The sequence below is a fragment of the Leuciscus leuciscus genome (genome assembly GCF_965113295.1).
Source record: "Leuciscus leuciscus genome assembly, chromosome: 2".
Classification (NCBI taxonomy): Eukaryota; Metazoa; Chordata; class Actinopteri; order Cypriniformes; family Leuciscidae; genus Leuciscus; species Leuciscus leuciscus.
In genome coordinates, this window is record NC_138726.1 from 31,609,362 (window position 1) to 31,626,845 (window position 17,484).

The 17,484-nt window shown below is 37.4% G+C and overlaps 1 protein-coding gene and 1 long non-coding RNA gene across 3 annotated transcripts in view; both read left to right on the forward strand.

Annotated features, from left to right (window-relative positions):
- cdh8 (cadherin 8) overlaps positions 1 to 17,484 on the forward strand; it is a 406,841-nt gene that overhangs the window by 144,162 nt on the left and 245,195 nt on the right. The gene's annotated exons all lie outside the window — the stretch shown is intronic.
- Positions 8,065 to 10,129, forward strand: LOC309493436. Of its 2 annotated transcripts, XR_014203931.1 has the most exons (6): positions 8,065 to 8,171; positions 8,543 to 8,596; positions 8,794 to 8,862; positions 8,963 to 9,022; positions 9,106 to 9,203; positions 9,599 to 10,129. It is a non-coding gene; the product is annotated as an uncharacterized lncRNA (long non-coding RNA). The 2 variants fall into 2 exon arrangements; XR_014203932.1 differs by lacking the exon at positions 8,065 to 8,171 and having other exon boundaries at positions 8,209 to 8,596.

The window sequence follows — 17,484 nt, forward strand, 5'->3', positions numbered from 1 at the left end:
AGCCCCGCATGCTTTGTTGGTGAGGATGAGACTCTGGAGTGTACGTTCACACTCAAAGGCCCGGGGAGGTCATGCGGAGAGAGGGGCAACTGCCTGTCATCATCTCTCTCATTCAGAGACGCATCCACTCCATGTGTCTGAGCACTCTGTCTCTTGCTCGTCTCCCTCGGGAGGCGCAGGTCTGCATTAGGCCCACCCTCACACCGATGAGCAGTGATGGACTGTGTAGGAGGAGAGTCTCAACCTTATTCCTATATTCAAACTCATTAAAGTTCACTTAATTAAGGATTTAAAATTGTAGGTTGTTGGGTTGTCATCAACACCGTTTAAAGATAGACAGAGGCCTTCCTTCATCTTTCTATACACACACACTGCCCTTCCAAAGTTTAGGAATGGTAAGTTTTTTTTTTTTTTTTTATGCTTTTGAAAGAAGTCTCTTTGGGTGCTTTCACAATTGTTTGGACTGCCTGGTCCGAACCAGAGTTCGATTTTTTTTTTTTTTATATATATGTTATTATTTTTATTTATTTTTTGCTTTAGCACTCAGGGCATATTAATAGCTTGGAGACTGATTCCTCTATATGTAATTGGTGACCCTGCCTATCCCTTGAAAAAATGGCTTATCAAAGCCCTAACAGTGTTACACTCAGCCAAGAAAAGCGACACTTCAACCATCGGTTGAGCTTAGCAAGGATAGTTGTGGAGAACGCATTTGGACGCCTTAAATGAAGCTGGAGATGCTTACTTAAGAGAAATGACATTAACATTAACTGTGTCAGATGTAGTGCTAGCATGCTGCGTTCTGCATATTTTCTGTGAAATCCACTGTGAGCCCTGGACAACTGGGACTGTCCCCAAGAATGTGTGGAAAGGCCTATAGTTGACAACATGGAAGACAGTGCATCTGTTGTTCCCATTCGAGATGCATTGCTGATAAATTGTTTGCAGGAACTAGTTGAGAAAATTTTTAATGTAATTGTTAAATTTGTTTTGTTCTGTTATTTAAAAAAAAAAAAAAATTATAAGTTAATTCCTTTTTTATCTATAAAACATATTAATACAGACGACTACAATAGAACAGAAGTCTGAAAAATGTATCAAATACTACAAATATGTGGTTTTAGTCACAGAACAATAAATACTATTAAAAATAATATTTAAAACAATAATCTTTTAATATTTTAAAATATAAAAAAATGTAGAACTTATTTCAAATATTCATTTGTTGATGAACAGTGCTCTTTTTTAATGCTTTAACATTTCAGGCTTCAGAACTTAAGTTATACTGGATTTATAGATTGAACTGAGTATGTGCATAAATCAAGTCAAATGTATTACAATCATGCCTCACCCAAAACTGAAAAATCTGACATATTTTACTCACTGTCATGTTGTTTCAAACTGTGTATCCAAAGTCATGCAGCTTTGTATGACATACATGAGGGTGAGTAAATGATGACAGAATTTTCAGTTTTGGGTGACTTATCCCATAAAACCATCAAGCTTTTATAAGTAGGCCATCACCCTTTCATAAGGCTTCTCATCACTATTACTTTTTGGCACTGTGGATGGTGCAGCATCTCATGAGGCAACATGAACTGATGATGTTCCAGACCTCCATTGGTGAGTAAAGGGTTGGCGAACAATTGACTGGGCACCACCTGGAGGAAATATACTTGCTAAGATGTTGCCAAACTGGCTAATAGCCTCCTGTTGCATTGCCCGCATCTCCCTGGTCACTTCCAATACTGTTTCTCTTTGCTGAAGTTCTCCTCCCTATGCATTTGCAGCAGTTGTTCCTCTCTGGCAAATAACTTTTCCTCTGACTCGTTGAGGTTATTTTGGAATGCAGCACTCCTGAACATGGTGTGCTTTAATTTTTTTAATTATTATTTTTATTTTTATTTATTTTTTTCACAGACTTGTCATTTCTGGTGTGCCTGCAGAAAATTAAGACAGTGGTTCACATTCAGAATCAATGCTGTTTATAAAATCAATAATGGAGTACATCAAAAGAAAGCACATGGAATTTACTCAGCATTAATATTTTACATTAATGTATTAGGCTACTGTAATCAGTGGAAATATGTGAGAATGTGTAATTTCCCCCGATATGTGTTTGTTTGTCCAGTTGTAAATAAAGAAACGTAATAGTAATAAGAGACTGAAATCAGAAAACATACTCCTTGTTGGTGGCCAAATTTATTCTACATCATCTCCATCTTCAGTAGCGCTGTCATTTGGAGATTGCTCTCTTTCTTCTGCCTGTGTCAAACATCCAACGACATTTACCGGCAAAGCACAGGGACGATGTCCCCAGATAGTATCACACATATCATAAAAAGATAATGACTTGGGAGTCATTCCTAGGGTGTTGTTTTTATCTTTTGTTTTTTTGGTAAAAACTTATCAGAATTTTGAGCTTAGCCATAACCTGCTTTTTATCCCTCTGCACACCGTGAAGTCAAAGTCTCATTGCATCGTTACACAGAATTTTGATCAGACACAGAGCCGCCTTAAGTCGGCTGTGTAAAGATGCATTTATATAGCGGACTAGTCCCTTCTTGTATGTATGTTAGTGTGGCTCTCTGTCAACTTGTTACCAAACAACTAGCACAGAGATGATGAAATTGCAATTTTAGGTTGAAGGAAAGAATTAGACATTTTAATTTTGTAGCACTGCTCGAAAAACACACAATTGTGTATTTGGACTGAGACATAAACATCTTGTGACAACTAGCCCCAGACTTCTCTAAGGTGAAACGTGTGGTCTCTAAGGTGCAATCCTTCATGGCCCTCAAGGTTGTCAGCACATACCAATTCCATTCCAGCCTTTGTTTTGGAGGATAAATCTTTCACAGGCTTGGTTTTATTGAGTTTACTGGCATGATTTGTTGGCCTCGAAGGTCTTCTTCCTCTCAGCTCAGATCCTGCTAACACAGGTGTCTACAGTCCACCATGGTCATGACTGTCAGCTATATATGATGAAAGATGTTGGAATGAATAAATACACGCACACACACAAAAAAACAGGTGCTTTGAGCCTTTCTCCCTCACAGCTAATATGAGCTAGACTCATAAAACTCTTATGGGATTTTCTCCCTGGAATTACAATGTGCTGCACATTTGTAAGATTCCAGGTTTTGCATGTTGCATTTTTAGTGAAATAAGCCAGAAGAAAGATGCAGTGTGTCAAGTTATGGACTAGATTGTATTTCATTGGCACCTGTGCTGTGTTGTGTTGTAGAGAAACTACTGGCATATGTTTAAAAGTTTCAGGTGCACATGTTCACACCCACTTCAGGGCATCTCCTATTAGATTCAGTATATGCTGCACTTTTTGAAGTATACCTATTTGTAAACATTTGCTAAAGAATGATACATGGCACTGGCCTGAGGTACCTGCCGAAAATCATTTGATAGAGAGTGTTTTATATCTATTTTTAACCTCTTGTAAAGGGTCTGTATCTGAAGATGCAATAAAAGACTCGGTTAATTTTTCCCTCTGCTGTGATGTTCGATTGGTTTTCCATGTAAGGGGGGATTTGGTTCAAGCTTTTGTCTCTTGTCAGCCTCACTTCAATGATAATTCGGAGGCTAAAAGTGCAATATTTTGCAGACGTGATTACATCTTTCACAGTGGACCGGTTCTATGAGGATGGACAGTTTAGAGGAAGGATTTTGCTAGAGGGCTTAAGTGATAAACATGCGGAAAGCTGCAGGGCTGCTGTCTGAACCTACTCTGAACCCTGTCTCTAACAGCGCTCAAAGTCAAGGCAAAGCTGCCCTCCGTAGTAAACAATGACAAGTCCTTAATAAACAATCTGTCACATTCATTCCATATTAATGCCAGACTTGCATCTCCTGTCAATCTTCATTTTGAGCTTCAATTATTCAAACTTTGCTGAGCTAGAAAGGCAGTTTTTCTCTTCCATTCATTATAGTATAGCTGAGGAATTGAAATGCTCTTCAGAAAGCCCAAAACATTCATGTTTTATATTTGAACATCCTGGCAGGCAATCAAATTGTTTAAAAATAAAAATGTTGTCTTAGTCTTGATAAAATTGATTTTCTACATGCTTGTTTTCTCATCAGACTTTCATGATCAGAGCATTCCTTAAAATAAAAGAATGAAATAACCTCAGCATGGACAAAACTTTTATTTGAACAAGGAAGAGGAAGATGCACTGTTAAACTTAATATATTAAATAAAATTAAAAATATACAAATTAAAGTTTTTAGCAGTAGTACTGTTTCACTGTCAGAAAAACCCAAAGGGACAATGGGTCTCATTCACTAACTATGCCTACGCACAAATGTGTATGTGGAATCTGCATACAAATGTTTCCACATAAAAATCATGATTCATTAATAACTTTTGTTCTAAAACCTATTCTAAATTTATATGTAGGAACAACTGGAAACACTCATATGCAAAAATCTCATAACCTGGGTGGTGGGCACACACACACACACACACACACACACACACACACACACACACACACACACACACACACAATGTATACAGTAAAAGTAAGAAAAGGTGCGTTATAGCTCGAGCTGCAAATTTCCTGCATTTTTTTGTTTGAACTTTGAGGATGGCACTCCTGGCATTGCTCGAGGATCTTGCTGCGGATCTTGCTGGTGAGAGCATGTCTTTAGAGAGCGTCATGTTTGCTGAGAGCGTGAAAGGAAAGGGTGTATGGAAAGCCCTTATATGGACATGGTTTGGGCATATCTATGCAAATTACTAACCTCTGGCATGCGGTCACTCATTTAGAATACTCCAAATTCATTAATGTTCGTATGAGGTTAAGAACAAATCCATGTGCACGCCAGTGAATTAGGTGGAGATTTTTAGTGAGAAGTTATCCTGTGCGTATAAATACAAATAATCCACGTAATTATTGTGAATGAAACCCATTGATCCTCCACCAACGCTTTTGTTCTCAGCCTTGCAAACAAAACTGTGGGTAATTAAATATTGTATCTCTATAGGGCAACTCTGATGGTGTTATAGGGTTTTAGCAAGAAAATCTATCCTGGTGCTCAGGCACACATTAACAGTAGGATATTTTGATATATTCAAATGAGGCAAACAGTTTTCTCCCTGTCTTCTATATGGACAAACAGTTTGTGCAATGTGCGGCACAAATGAAACTCTGTAGACCGTCACACTCTGACCGTGCAGGAGTTGCCAGAGGAAAGGGAACCCCTGTGTGTTTTTGATTAAATTTGAGAAATGGTTTGGAGACCCCTTTGGTCTTAGCTGATGTGTGTGGTCTGAGGTCCTGCATTGAGAGTAAATAAATAAGAGAAAATGGCTGCACGCCGTGGTGAACGTGGGGTGCTTTCGGCTGTTTTCTGGCTGTCTTCCCCCGCTTTGGAGCAGCCCAGCTGCCACCTGCGATATTCCACATATGACATTTATCCAGGCGAGGCCATTGACAGATGATTCAAAGCAGCCTTGCACCACAGCCAAGAAAAGCCCCCAGTCACATTTGATGAGGCTGGGGACGATTGCTTTACCCTGGTGTGGCATTCCAATGTTTAAAACTCCAGTGCTCTGATTGTGCAACTTGTGTAAAGAGAAAATTGAGAACAAATGCACAAGGTGTCAGACATACACCTACATTAGCCTTTTCTCAACAGTATTCTGCACACTGATGTTTGCAAAGCTTAGAATATAAATCTTAGAAAATGCGGGCAATAATATAAAATATGCTGCTTTATAGTTTTAGCTCAGGTTTTGCAGATCAAAAGTCCCTTTTTATCTATTTCACCTTTCTGTAAAAAAGAGAAAAATGTGGGCATTCTCTGTCCAGAAAGAGTTCAAATGGACAAAGTCAAAACCACCAGTCCTTAATTCATTGCCTGTCTGTACGTCCACTTGGCCTCAGTCACAGGATGTCTGTGTAACATCTAAAAAAAAAACACACATAGTAGCTTCTCTCGTCTATATTGAGCACACTAACAAATCAGGGTTTATTTTGCTAGACAAGGTAAAATAGTTTCCCTGTCTCCCTGTCACCGCCACCTAATGTCAACACTAGATTGGACCTTGTTCTTATATGCCACCAATGTCCCAGGTTTCCTTTGCGAAGAGCATGTTAAAGGGAGCTTGATTCTTAGCACTCCAAAAAAAAAAAAAAGACCACAGAAGTTTTCATCATAACCAAAAATTATCAGTCATATTAAATAAATTGACTTTGTATCATTAATTAAAACTGTCTTAGAGCAACGGATTATTCAAACAGCTGTGCTTAATGAGAGTAATATAACACAGTTGTCATTTCACATTTTGAAAGTCGATTACAAAGCATAAGGAGGTTATAAATGTTAAATTAACAAAGGTGTGAACCATTAATGAGTCAGTAAACTGATTAAAAGCTCAAGTGTTAATTGGCAGACACCATTAAACTGTAATTGTTGAAGGGGCTTTTTTTGTGCACAGCAGCTGTATTTACCCAGACACGGACATTGAAATCATCTTTGTTTAATGCAGATTTGCTTTTAATATTACATATCTTACCCTTAAGAGCTTGCCTGTAAATGTCAAAAAGAGATTACAGGCTACAAGTCATCACAAGCTATGAGACCTCATATGACAGCTGTGACCTCAAACATAGACACCACGATTCGACCTAACTGTATGAGTCAGAGAGTCCCAAATCACAACAAAATAAGTCCTCGACAGCTACATTCCACAATCTAAACCGCTATGCCCAACATCGCCTCGTCCGCAATGTCTGGAAGTGAGCGACATAATGGACTACTTGCACTGAGCTTTGTAACGTACTTACATTTTCAAATATCATGGTCAGCGTGTCTGGTTATGTATGTTTCAATGCTGTGTAGTCACCTAGTTGACTAAACAGCTCATACAATATATTTCCGCAAGAAGATTTACAAATAAGAACATTTTCATAGATAGGAGAAGAGATGTTCTAATAATTACTGTGTACAGAATTTTCCTAACTCAATGGAAAATGAAGTTTTAATCCAACCCAAGCAGATCTGAGAAAGCAGTGGCTGGTTAAGATACAAGATTATTTCACGACAGGGTGTTCAGGGTGCTCTAAACTAGTCACCACAATGCTGCAGTGTTTGTGTGTGTGTGTGTGTGTGTGTCCGTGTCCATGTGCGTGTGTGTGTGCGAGTTTTGCTGCAGTGTTTGTCTGTGTGTCCGTGTGTGTGTGCGTGTGCGCGAGTGTGTGTGCGTGTCATTGTGCGTGTGTGTGTGCGAGTGTGTGTGTGTGTGTGTGTGTATATGTGTGTGTGACCTGTTTAATACGATTAGAGCAAAGGTTTTATTGTCTATTCTGTGTAATGTTACTATATGTATGTCAATTATATATTTAAGCCGAAATTCTTGAATTATATTTAAAGTCAGCATGTTGTTGTTTATGATTAAATATGTTTAACATTGCTAAATTATTTAAAGCAGGAACCACATTCATACAACTATCCTAAAAGACTGGAAAATGCACTAATGAGCACAAGCAAATCCTGTTTATCAGTAAAAAACATTTATAAATGGAAACCCAACATGAAACAGATAAGACAAATACATGAAAAACATTCACTGTTAGACTTTTCTGTAATTTCTACAGTTATTTACTTTAAATCCCCCAGTATTATACTGCTATTTCTCTTTACAGTAAATAACTGTGATTCCCATTGCATCATGGGAATTTTCTGTGACGTCTAACACCACATACAGAGACTTACTGTATTTTTTAAATTTGCTGTATACTACTGTATTTGACGTAACTGCCTCTCTGGCTGGCACCATTCCATCGTGCTTTTTATTTCCTAATTTTTGCCTTACACCGCGTGTCTACAACGCTATAATAGCCAGAGGCTGTCTATATTGGACACATTGAAGCGACCGGACCTTTAAATGCATACCTGTTTATCCCTTGTCAGAAATAGCGCGAGCGCTTGGACTCGTATCGGACTACGTCAGAAATATAACGGCCGCGGCGCATCACTACACCTATTTTTTACAGTCTATGCACTACACTGACTGTCTGGGAATTGTCGTGTCGCGTCAGAGCATCCAGTGTAGGTAATGGGGTCTGTCTTTTGTTGGATCGCGACGTTCGTGTCTGGCCCGTGGAAGAGACAGAATTCACTTCACCGAGAGAGAGAGATCAGCAAGCAAGGTAAAAAAACAAAACATTCTGTGTGTGTTGTCAGGATTGTGCCCAGTTTAACCTATGTTATAACGTTAACGTTAGCCTAACGTTACTCGTCGTCAGCATGGCGGTAACGAACTTTACCATGGTAAACTGAGCTAACGTTTCATTTTACACACTTTGTTAGATTATTGAATTGTCGAGTTAAAATATGCCAACGAGCAACGCGTTTACATTAACAATAAATGTGAATAAACTAATGTGAAATTCTGTTTATAGCCTAATGTTGGCCTACTGATGAGAACCTTTATAGTTTTAGCATTAGTTTGCAAACTATACCATATTATACTTTTTTTTTTAATGGAATTTAATATTTACTTCCATTTTTGTGTTTAAAGGCAACTGCAACAAAGCGCCAATTCGCGCCAGTGACTTCCAGCAAGATTCCAGAGGTAGGCCAGCCCATTTGTGATATATTTTGAGATAAATTTGCTGAAATGATTAGCAATACGCTATGTGAAAATTGCTTTTGAGCCACTGGTGCAGACTAAGTAGCTTACAATATCTTACAATATCTTATAAAATCTCTATAAAATTGGCTAACTTTATATCAAATAAGTGACCTTTGCCTTATGTCTAACTTTATTAGACAGCAAATGAACCAATCAGAAGATGGACCATTGTCTTTGTTCAGTCTCACCAGATTAAATGTATCCAGGTAAGCACTGCATTAAAACTCTCACTAATTCATTCATACAAAATCTAGCATTCTAAACAACTTAAGTTTATATTTTTGCATTATTTTGATATTTTATTAGCCAGAAGACTCTACCATTGCAGTCCCACCTGACTAGGAAGGTCCTAACATCAACACGCAGGTGGGTTAACTACTGTAGGAAGGAGAACGATCATCACACAGTGATTTCTTGCATGTATCTTACTGTGTATTTGTCTCAAACAGGAACCCCTTCACTGCAGACAAGCTGAAATGGGCTAAAATCATCGATTTCAGTCGTTCTTTCTATGGATCTCAGCATTTTTGGACAGAATTTAGGATTTGTAAGTATTAAAATTTAATCTGGCATAATTTTATTTAGTTCTTTTGTATGCTATTTACATTTACATTTATTCATTTAGCTGACGCTTTTATCCAAGGCAACTTACAATTGCTATATATGTCAGAGGTCGCACGCCTCTGGAGCAACTAGGGGTTAAGTGTCTTGCTCAGGGACACATTGGTGTCTCACAGTGGATTCGAACCCGGGTCTCTCACACCAAAGGCATGTGTCTTATCCACTGCGCCACTACCACCTGTATTTATTGACAAAAGCTGTTTACAAATATATATTCTTAAGTTTTTGTGAAAATAATAATAAAAATTAACAAAAAAAGGAGGTTAAAAATAATGTGACACTAATACTCTCTCTCTCTTTCTCTCTCTCTCTCTCATATAGTGTTGGAACCGGGATCTCCTCTGAAGGACTGAGTACATTTGTGTTTGTGGGCACGCATGCAGACCAGGGAACATTCTGAGGTTGTCAATCAAGTTCTGAACAGGAACCAATCTTTGGAGAAGTTCATTTATTCACAAAGGTGGACAAAAACATTGTGTTGGCTTTTTAAAGATTATTTTGATGATGACTTTTACTCCTATGCTGTAGAAAAGATGGAGTAGACAGTCAGACATTGATAATAATAAGAAATGTTTCTTGAGCATCAAAGAGACTTCTTTCAAAAACATTAAGACACTTAAATACTTATTTTGGCCTCCAGTGTACATGAATCCAACAAATTTTTGGAAATAAGTGAAATTATTTTGAAGGTGGGGTTATGTGTCATGTATTGTGAAAAGAACTGTGTTTTGTCCTGTGTTGGACATTTCCTTTTTGAATGCTTAAAAATGTATTTATATTCTGCAGTTTTATGAATGTAATGGTTGATATTTCATTATAATACTTGTATAAGCTAAACAACCAATGACTACATTCATTTTAGTCAAATGCTAATGTTTTGTTTATGGTTTTATGTATGTTTTCAAAAATGTGTGCAGTGAAGGACAGCACTAAATGTGTTAATTTAACACGTTTACACATCTTTGTGTTAACCTCTCTGACATATTTACTTTGTTAAAATCATTAACACAATGAATGAGTTAAAATTAACACAAAAAACATTATCCCTAAACTCACCCATTAATGTGTAAAAATTTCACACATCATTTCCAGCATTGGCATGTTTATTTTGTGATATATATGAAATGTTTTAAATAAAAAAATGGTATTTTGTGATAACTTTGTCTAATTGGTTTGTATGAAAGTAGTACTTATGTAGGATAAAAATAAAATTAATCATATATCAAAATTATCAAATCTAATTTATATTTAGTACAAATAAAAATAATTACAGTAGTGTACTGATTAGCTTCGTTTTTACAGTAATGCACTGTACTGATTAGCTTCGTTTTTACAGTAATGCACTGTATTACACAAAACTGAAATATGGTTTGGTACTGTAACTCTTAATTACAGTAACTTACTGGCAACAGTGTTGCCAGTAAGTTACTGTAAAAAACCCTTGAAAAGTCTAACAGTGTTGTTAATGAGATGACCACTGGTCTGCTGCAGGTTAGTGGGGAAATTAGTTTTACTTGTTATTCAGAATCCACATTTATAAAGGGAAATTACATATTTACTGGAACAATTGAGCAGAATTAACCCAATAATCAAAAAAATTTAATCTACTTGCCCTTATTTTGCGCAAACCTGTATGACACTAAAGAAGATATTTTGAAGATTGTTTTTATCCAGACAATGATAGACCATTGACTTTGTATGAACAAAACATCAACTTATCTTTTTTGATAAAAGGAAAGTCATACAAGTTTGGAACAACATGAGGGTGAATAAATGACATGATTGACAATACGACTACAGTGGCTGAATGTGTAGGTCCCTCCATGCAGAAAGTACGACCAGCCTCTGGCAGGCACACATGTTTGCAGATTGTCATGCAGAATGTGACTCAGCCCATGGGCATTGCTCTGATTCTTATCACTGTGCGCACATCTGATGAGAAAACAGTGTCTGACAAACACAGGTACTTCTACATTCCCCTCGTATCTTTTTTTAACGATTACATCAAAGCTGGGTACGCCGGGTGGCAATATAGAGACAAATCTCAACCGCATCTACTCGTCAGAATTCCTGATATGAAATGACATTTGATTTACAAGGAGAGGGGAGAAGGAGGACAAAGTGGACAAAAAAAAAGCAAAACCAGACAGCCTGGATAATGATTCTGAGTGGATGAACATTCAGGGGTCTGAGAGTTTGACAAGCCCACCAGTATAGAAAACCTAAAGGCCTGTTTGTACAAACTAAATCAGACAAATTTATAATGGAATGTGGAAATTGTATGATATTAAGAAAAATATTTTGTCACACTATAGCTGGGGTCATTTCAGTTCTAGAGATAAACCTCAAGGAAAGGCTTCAGTCTTAGAAGGAGCTCCTAGTTTTAATCACCTCCTTTTCACCGGCTTTTGTGAGTAAATAAAATTTTTAGGTAGCCACTTTGCTGTCTTGGTGTTATGCTTTATAGGCTGAATGATGGCTGACACTGCCAGAGCTTTGCAGGGAAGGATGTGTGAGCTTTACTGTCTCCGTGCCTGATGTGTGTTTACAAAATTGTGTCTTTTCACCATGCTGAACTGTCAGCAGTCACAGCGTTTGCTTCTCTCCTTCACATGGCAGACCCATCCAGACTGACACACCGCTCCCCACAGAACTCTGGGTAATTGGCATTCAGAATCATCCGAATAATAGGGAAAGGGCTACAATTTCTGGAGACATCCCCTCCCCTCTCATGCCTCTTTCAACATAAGCCCGAAAGTTGTGTTGCCCACACCCAATTGACAGTGGGACTGCTTTGCATGCAGCGTGGTGGGCAGCTGGTCCCTAGGGGGCTGGGAGTGGCAGAGACGACGGGAAAAAGCATGCTATATGCATGAGGAGAAATCTCCTTCAGGTCGGTGTTTTCCCCCCCGGTGGATTTCTGTAGGGATTTATGACCTGTCACCTCAGAGCTGGTGGGGAGGTGATCTCTCAGTGTCAATTTCAGCAGCCCTACGTGTCAATCTCAGACAAGGTTTTACTCAACAAACCGCTCTAGTGGAAATATTAACGAGGGAAGAGAGAGGTGGCATATTTGCAGCCTCAGCTCTCTAGGTTGTGAAAGTCAAGGAACAATGACACTGTTAGGAATGCTGACTTGACCGTGAAATTTCAGGGATTGTAATTTTTTGGAGAAGGTTTTGATAAATCTGGCAAAGGCAGCATTTACAATTCTGCCATATTTGCAGCCCAAGCTATATATATATATAATAACTATAATACAATTTAGATTCACAAATGCAAACTTGCTCAGAATGAATAATATTCATTAATAATAAATCATAATAGTAGAACACATAATCTAATCTAATAGTCTCAATCTCTCTCTCTCTCTCTCTCTCTCTCTCTCTCTCTCTCTCTCTCTCTCTCTCTCTCTCTCTCTTATTAAAGGTCATCTATTGAAGGATGGTATGAAAATCACAGCATCACTTTGATTTCTGAAAGAGATGTGGTGGATAAAGGCTTTGATATATTGGAAGGGAAAATCAAACAAAGCTGAAAAGAACATTTGTTTTCAGGAAATATATAATTATGGCTACTCTCACAGCTTTATCTGAGATCAAAAGATACTACAGATATTTCTCAATGAAGTAAAAATTATCTGGACTAAATCAAAGAACCATAGTTTTGAGTCTTTGTGTCTTTAATCATACACTTGTCCGTAGGTATGTCAGTTTCACCTCACATTGTAAAGGGCTTTTAGTGATCAAGGGGATTTAATTAGTAGATGAACAGGTCCAGCAGTGGACCAACAACAGGGTCAGAATCAACAAGTGAGCTACTAATAAATATATTTATGGTGCCTTTGGACAAAGAGATCTAATCAATTATACATTTTCTCTTCAGATCATTTTAAGATAACACATTTTATTGTTTTCTGGAACACTGAGGTTGATGCAATATTGAAACCTGACCTACATCCATTTTTACCTCACTATATGAGAGTTTTAGGAGGTTTTAATAATCGCTGCATATTCATGAACAGGAATACAATACTTTCTCACCATGAGCTCTTGGAAAGATTTCCGTTAGAAGCAAAAATGTGCTGTAAAGAGAGGATCTGATTCATGTGCAAACAGACAATCAAAAAGAAATCACTAGCAAGCTTTGGATCTTACTATCAAACTTCAGCTATCACTGAGATACATCATCTTTTATCATAAAGTACCGCTCATCAAATATGGCTCATATAAATGTTTCAAGATAATATACAAATTAACAATGTTATATTATGCCAGCCTCAATAAAGTGCTGCAGAGATGGTGTATGCTAACCCGGAAGTTAGTATCACACTGGTTCTCTCAATGGGATTTTCCCTATGACTTTTGGATTATTGCAGTGAATAAGCTCTGTGATTAACAAAAGTTTATAATTCTTGCAAGTTTTGTTCATCAAGATAATCCTCACAAATTAACACGATTAAGCATTTTGAAGCCTAAATATAATCGACAAAAGTAAAAAGCTACACCACTGACCTTACTCACAGCAGTGCCATCTTTGATTTTTAATGGGAATGAAATCGAGGCTGTGAGAATTAGACAAACATCTCTTCAGTGGGTTGTACTGTTATTTAATGTGTTTTTTTGGATTGTTTTGCTGATGAAACACTGCAAAAATATGTTTACAAGAAATTTCAGTGGACATAAAACTCCAGACAACATAAGCTGTGGAAAATTATAAGTGATCTAAGAGCTTTCACAGCGGGTGCCATTGAAAACACATTAAGTTTATTCCTCACAGCTTCGCTTTCATACCTGTCATGGCGCTGCTCTGAATAAGGTATATTAAGCTTCCGAAAATTATTAAACTATTTGAAATCTACAAGTTGTGAAGTTTTAGTTAGAATAGTTTACAAGAACACAAGCATAAACACAACAAGGCTGTAAAAGTGCACTAATGAGTTCACCTCTTCGGTGGGACGTTTAATGCCCCAGATAATATCTGTCTCTGCCCCTTGATAGCAACCACCTTTTTCAAGACTCATAAAAGTAAAAAAATCACAAGTGGGGTATTACTGATATATTGTATGTTTTAGAATAAAACGTATAGTGAGCTTGTGTTAACCACATACCTTCTTCCAGGCATTTAACTAAAAACCCATTCAAAACCTGTATATATTTATATATAGCCTGTTGTATGGGTCTATGTGTTCTAAATGACCTAAGTGAGGTAATGTGTATATGATTAGGAACTGATTAGAAAACTAAATATTTAAATAATTGACACTTAGTGGTCTTTATCTAATTTTAATGAATGTGTTTACATTTGTTCTGGTGTTGTTCTGCAGTTACCTGTTCATCATCACTCTACGTCAATTGCAATCAAGCACAATGGTGTAGCCTGTTCGAAATGACCCGAGTCAAGCAAATGATGGAAGTCTCACAGAGGGGCCATCTCTCTTATTTCCACCTGGCACTTGAGTCAGATTGTTTGTCCTCCAATCAGTCGATTTCACTGAGACATTGAATGCAAGCTGCTCAATTTTTTTTTTTTTTTTTTTTTTTTTTTTTTTGTCCTCTCAGGGCACCGTTGTATAACAAGCTACGAATGACCTTCTGTGACATTCACATTCAAGACATTTAACACATAGGCTACAGTTCGATATATGCCACAGATGTATTTACCAGTTTGACCAGAGCAGTACTACGGCATATACAGTAGTATTTTTTCCACTGGAGTGAACTGATTCTGCATTTAGTTTAGAAGATCCACAGACCTGAATACTATAACAATTAAAGGGGACCTATTATACAAAATTCATGGTGTTTGAACATAAATGTGTGTCGGCAGTGTTTGTACACATCCACCCTATAATGGTAAAAATCCATCCACATTTTTATTTGAATCCCCATAAACCATAAGTGGAGTCTCAGAATAAGCTATTTGCAGTTTCAACGCAGTGTGACATCACAAATGCTTAGCCCACAATTGATGACAGATTCCACTCTATCGGCATAGACCCCGTCCTGAGTGAGCTGTGGTCACGATGTCCGTTTGTTTTGATTTCTGTTCTTGTCTGTGTTTGCTTAATCTGTCAATTAATTCAGTTCCGTCTTTCTCCGCCCCCTGCCTGTTTGTTTCTATGGTGTTTGAATGATTGTTATTTCAGTTCAGGTGTGTCTTGTTAATTTGCTCTTCAGTTCTGTCTATTTAAACCCTGTGTTCTGTCTTGTTCTTTGTCAGTTCTTATCACTCACTACGTTTACAAGCTGTCAATATTCGGGTTATGGTCGGGTTAAGGCCACTATTTGGGTTTCTGAAACATTCGGAATAACCCGTTTACATGCGTGAGCAGAGAGAGTTACTCCTGTATACATGGAATTTGTAATCAATTGGCAATATCCCGATGTAAACGGCGACGCACGGTTAGTGTCTGGACGTACGGACAACCTTAAGACGCAATATGCGTCATTTCCGATTCTTCTTCCTGTATCCAAAGGCAACAACAACAGCAGCAGCACGTGGATAATGAATAGTTCGGGGCAGATAGCGATCGCCTTTGTTTGCGCTTTCCTCCTCGCTCCAAAAGTGTGGTGCTGTGCTGCGTCTCGCCATGTTTACCTCTACTTCTTGTTTACTTCCGGTATACTGTACGCGGGTTTTTGTATGCGCCGTCTCTACTCAAAAGACAAAGATTCCTTGCGAATAGAACATGCACAGAACACAAATCAATGTTCCTCTTGATGGGGATATGCCGATACGCGTTTACATGACCAAATATTCGGGTTAGAAAAGGGGTACCCCAGGGATCATATTCGGGTTTTTAAAAACCGGGATATGAGCATATTCGGGTTTTTGCCGGTGTTTACATGGCCGTTCGCGACCGGGTTATTGCTAATATTCCGGTTTTGAACGGGTTATTGGCTGCATGTAAACGTAGTCATTGCTTTAAGTTGGTTGTTCTGTTTCTTGTAAGATTTGGATTTCGTTCAATTAAAGATTGCTGCACTTAGATCCTGTTTCCTCCATTGCTGCAACCAGATTGTAACAGCTGTACATAGTCTGCCATGTTTATCCCCTTTGCCAGAGCATTTAATCACAGCATTCAAGAAATGTATTCTTATTAAAGCTATTATTATAGTTATTCAGTCAAGAGCAGTGAGTGATTTTCTGTTTTTCTTTTTCATATTAACAGCATATGTAGCATTGATACTGTATATTACGCTGTTTTCACTTTAATACACAGATCTAATATACACATGCAATATCGGTAACACTTTATAATAACGTTCAGTTGTAAGTCATTAATAAGTGGTTAGTTAATGATGAACTAATCATTTACAAAACATCCATAAATGATTAGCAAGTGATATACTAACATTTTATGTATGTTTTGTCAATTTCGTTACAAGTGATTAGCAAATCATTAGTAAATGATTAACTAATTATTTATGTAACATGACTATGCGTTCATAAATGATTAATAATTGATATGTTCATTATTGTATGTATGTTTTGTAGATTCCGTTATAAGTAATTTACAATTGATTAGTTAATGATCAACTAATCATTTACAAAACATGACTATGCGATTCATAAATGTTTAATAAATGATGCTACTTTTTTTGTATGTTTTGCTCACATCAGGTGCACAGTGGTTAAAGACTCCATGTGTTTCAGAGAAGACAGCTGTCTATAACCTCACCAGTCAGTACTTACACTGCAGTGCACACTACACTACACACTACAGTGTTCAACACCTGTTATAGATGTGTAAACGCAGGAATAAATCATTTACAACACTTTCTGCGTCCCCTAATCTAAAGTGTAAACTATTCTTCACTTGTAAATGTCTTACACTTCATTTGTAGATTACCACTTTAAGAATCAAAAAGGCATAAGATCTACGAATGTCATCTACGAATGTATATGCAACACATTTACAAGTGATGAATAGTTTACACTTTAGATTAGGGGATGCAGAAAGTGTTATAAATCATTTACAACACTTTCTGCATCCCCTAATCTAAAGTGTAAACTATGCATCACTTGTAAATGTGTTACACTTACCTGTTACAAATGAAACGTATGTGTATTCAAGGCATTTACAACACTTTCTGCACCCTCTAATTGCTACATACATACGTGCAAAAATAATAATAATAATAATAACATTATTTATTAAACATTTATGAAATGCATATTCATGTTTTGTAAATGATTAGTTA